The following is a 4288-nucleotide window of genomic DNA, read 5'->3' as shown; positions in this document are numbered from 1 at the left end:
CAAACGGGCTCGCCCCTCGGGTGCTCGGGAGTTACCGCACCCGCGAGCAGCCCCACAGCCTACCTGGAGTAACGTGAGCTGGGCGGCTGCTCTTTTTTAATGATTATTTGCCTTTTTAATTCTGTGAGAATAATGACACCGAATTAAGTGCCTCAAACGATTTGAAAGACCTAAAGATGTTTTCTTGCACTCCAACATGGGCAAAACGGAGGTTTTGGATGTTACGTTTGTGTGGAGTCAGGCTGCTCTGACCTTTGCAACTTGCGAACGTGGGAGGTACCTGTCAGCCTGTGTGGAGGTGGGCGCTTTTTAACCCAGGTCCTCTCTGGATCTCAGAGTCCTCCGCCAAGGTAAACCTTATTCTGTGAACGGGTAGATGGAGTCACAGGGAACGGGGCCACTGACTTCAGGCATTTCCCTTTGTTGTCCTCCGACTTCAGATCTGCAGGTTGTGAGTTTCCGAGTATCCAAACTTCCCCGAGATGATGTGAATTACAAATACTGAGGAACCGAGGACCTCTGCAGATCTCCATCTCCATGATTTGACACATCCTGCTTTAGTGGGCGATGCTCTGAGTAAAGAAATAATGACATAACTTGCTCATGGTCATAGAACCAATCAGTAGCAGAACAGGAGTCTTTTGCCTCCCATTTCCATGTCTAGTTGTGTTCAAGGTTGGAACCTGTAGCATGATTTGATTATTTGAAAACCTTTGAAAGTGTTGTGCGTGACAATATCTTTTATGAAGAAACACATAGAACTCCCAACAAAATACTTAAAACCGTATTCTTGGAAGAGTGTTTCACTCTAGTTACCATGTAAGGCACTTTTGGATGGCGTTTGTTAATTCAGTTTTTGGGAAACAATTATGCCGTGGCTGATTGCATTCACTTGACAGATATTTCAAGGAATACCTCCAATCTGCATCTGACATGGAAAACAGTGAAAATTACAGAGCTGTGACTTAGGAAGAGCTTGCTGAAGTGGATAGGGAGAGACCAACACATACGGGGTTTGCCCCTGCTCCTCACAGACTGGATGTAGCCCATTTCCCTTCTGGAAACCACCAAACACTGCTAGCCTAGTACAGCAGCCAAATGAGTCATACGATCACAAAATAATTCACTCTCGAAGAGACTGTGGGAGGTCTCTAGTCCAGTCTCCTGCTCACAGGGTCAGCTATGAGATTAGACCAGGTTACTTTATCCAGACTGATACCGAAAACTTCCGAGGGTGGGAACAGCACACCCCGCTGGGCACCTCCTCCACTGCCTCCCCCTCCTCATGAGGAAAAACATTTTCATGAGACCCGCCTCAGCCCTCTTCTTTCAACTTGTATCCGCTGTCCCTCCTCTGGCTCCATCTTCTGCACACCCCTCAGGCCCTGGCAGGCTGCTGTGGGACCCCGGAGCTGCCCCTGCTCAGCCTGCGCCGGCCTCTTCAGCCTCTTGTCCCAGGGCACGTGCTCCAGCTTCACCATCCCAGTGGCGTCCCTGAACTTGCTCCAGTGCATCCATGGCTTCCTTGAACTGGATGGACACAGCAGTGCACATGCGGTCTGAAGAGTGCCAATGAAAGAGGACGATCGCTTCCCTCCTTCTACTGGCTGTGCTCCTCTTAATTCAGCCCAGGATGCTGCTGGCTGTCCTTGCTGCCTGGGCACATGGCTGGCTCACTTTCAGCTTGTGCCTCCCCGGACCAGCCGGTCCTTTCCAGCAGAGCTGCTCCCCAGCCAGGCTGTCTCCAGCCTGTGCTGTTGCATGGGGTTATTCCTTCTTGGGTGCAGGACTTTCATCTGTCCTTGCTGAACTTTGTAATGGTCCTGGACTGCATTCAGGCAGTGTTGAGCGAGCCACTGTCTGCCTTCCAGAGCATCATGGCTACCTTTGGGTACAGGCAGAGCAAGCTCATTTCTATCTGCTCATTAGATCTATGGATGCCTTTGAGCTTGGTGATCATCCCCTGGGGCAAAGTATTCATAAAATAAAATAATTCTCACTGAGTATCTGGGCAAAGAATCCTCAGTGGTTTGGCAGTTAAATAGTTCAGGTTAGACAAAGAGTAAAGAAAACAGCATGAAGCTTTTGGAACAAAAACCCAGGTGGGTGCGACCTGTGTGTCTATGGAGCAAGACGACTGGTGGTCTCATTAGGTCAGATGGCCAGGGCTGAAGGGGTCCTGCAAATATTTAAGCAGACATACAATGTGATTTGGAGAGACCGTGGCCTCTTCCTTCCTTGATTACCACCTGAGTAAAACTGTACGTCTGCTTAAAGGTTTTGTGGGCTTGGAATAAACCAATTAATTATTGTTAGAATCCAAAGTCCCGTCAAAATTTCAAGTCATCTGCTGACTGTGAGTTTTGGTTCAGTAGTTGTGTTCCAGCATGGTTTCTCATAAACACAGCAGTAGTACTTGAAATTAATAAACGTAGAAGCCAGAGCTGTGCCTCAAGGTGAAGTCCAGAGGTGGTGCAGCTGAGGGTTGGTCAGTGACCCAGCTGCATGGCAGCAGCTTCCCGTTGTTGGAGGAGGGCCATGGTCTAAGGCCTGTAGTCAGAAGAATCAGTCCACAAGTGTTACAGGCCTGTCTCCTGACAAAGCAAGAGCCTCCTTTTGTGGAGACTGTGGATTGTTTTCCTGGCTTATCATCTTCTGAATAGATGGCCCTCTTTCTCAGAGAGAGAGGAACCCAAGCACAGCGTAGTCACTGGCCATATTCACTTGGCTTAAGCTTGGAGGCATCAAACAAATAAGTATTTATGCTGAACAGTGTCATAAGGGCAGCAGTTATCTTCTGAATGCCTGTACTGGTGGGTAGATGGCAAAATCCCATTCTCTGTGATGGAATTGTACCATCTTTGGATTCCAAGGGCCACGTGTGCCTGTTAGGCCATTCCCAGCTAGCATTCACAAAGTCCTTGCCTTCAGGATTTAATGCCGAATTCCAGTTCTGCAGAAAACCACTTTGCCACCATCTGCTTACCTCTCTGGAGACCCTGACAGCATTGTTTTTGCAAGTGAGATATACTTCATGGTGGCTGAAGAGTTTCCTTAGGCAGGGAATGGCCAACAGCGGCCGGGTATCTGGAAAGTCTCCTAAGAGTAGTCTTTTCTCCCAAACGGAGCATGCTGGACAGGTGCCCCTGCCTTGTGGGATGTTGAACTTGCTGTTTGTGGTTGACAGCCTGGTTAGAGTTGTTCTGACTGAAAGCTAGACAAGCCTTTCTTGTTTATGTCCCCAGCAGAAACAGTGCAAGACCCATTAGCTTGTTAAAGTGAGGAATGGTCTCCATCAGGGGCAGGACTGTTTGTTTGACTGAAGTGGCAATAAACTCCAGCTGTAACATACAACATGGGGGCTGTAATTCCCTGTGACTCTACCAGTCAATAACTAAAGCTTTGGTGCTCTCTTAGATTATTTCTTTGGTGAGCAGTCACTGATTTAATTGCACTGTAAATTATTAACTGTGAAGATTTGCTTTACAAAACTTATGTAGGACGCCTACTGTGACTTTGTCCTGATATCCTTTCAAATGAGTAAAAATGGTCTTAAAAATCATTGTGATACACAGCACTGGCTCTGCATACAGTGCGTTGTGTGCCGTAAGCAGATAAAAAACAGATGCTGTTAATAAATAATAGTGACAATGATAATGCAATGAAAATCCTGTAGAATGCTGAGTTGCAAGTGGACAGTTCCTTAATTTACTAAAATCCTATTCATCAGCTCTAGTATGTTTTGTGTTTTGCATACTCTGTCATCTGCACAGCTGGAGTCTCCGCAGCTGCAAATGTAATTCTTCCTGGGTGTTTTGGAGTGATGTGTGTTTTACTTTGGCCCTCAATACATTTTTTTAAAGCAAAATAAATAGTGGCTCTTTTGGTTTCTGTGACTCTGTTCTGCCTGTTAATTTGGGTATTTGCACTTGCCTTTATGAATTTATTACTTTTGTTAATGGGTAAAAAAGAAGAGTTGGCTCCAGTGACAGCAATTTATTTTTCTGAATGAGCAGTTAAGGTGTTACCCTAGGATTGTGAATGATACTGAAGTGTGAGTGGTAAGCACCCGGACTGCTGCCTGTCTCAAATGACGGAAGGCCACGGTGCCCACGTGAGGCACAGCCGGACCTGGGAATGGGACATGTCTGCCTCCCAGGTCCCATGGTTGGTCCAGGAGTTGGGGTGCTTCTTTCAGGCACGGAGTTTCTCCAGGGGATCCACAGAAAGCATGTACTCCACACACGTGATGGTCTTTGATAGACGGTGTGCCCTGGGGAAGGAAGTT

This window comes from Pygoscelis adeliae, unplaced genomic scaffold (assembly GCF_000699105.1).
Source record: "Pygoscelis adeliae isolate BGI_AS28 unplaced genomic scaffold, ASM69910v1 Scaffold402, whole genome shotgun sequence".
NCBI lineage: Eukaryota > Metazoa > Chordata > Aves > Sphenisciformes > Spheniscidae > Pygoscelis > Pygoscelis adeliae.
The sequence above is the reverse complement of the archived record's forward strand: the minus strand, read 5'-3'. Positions refer to the sequence as shown.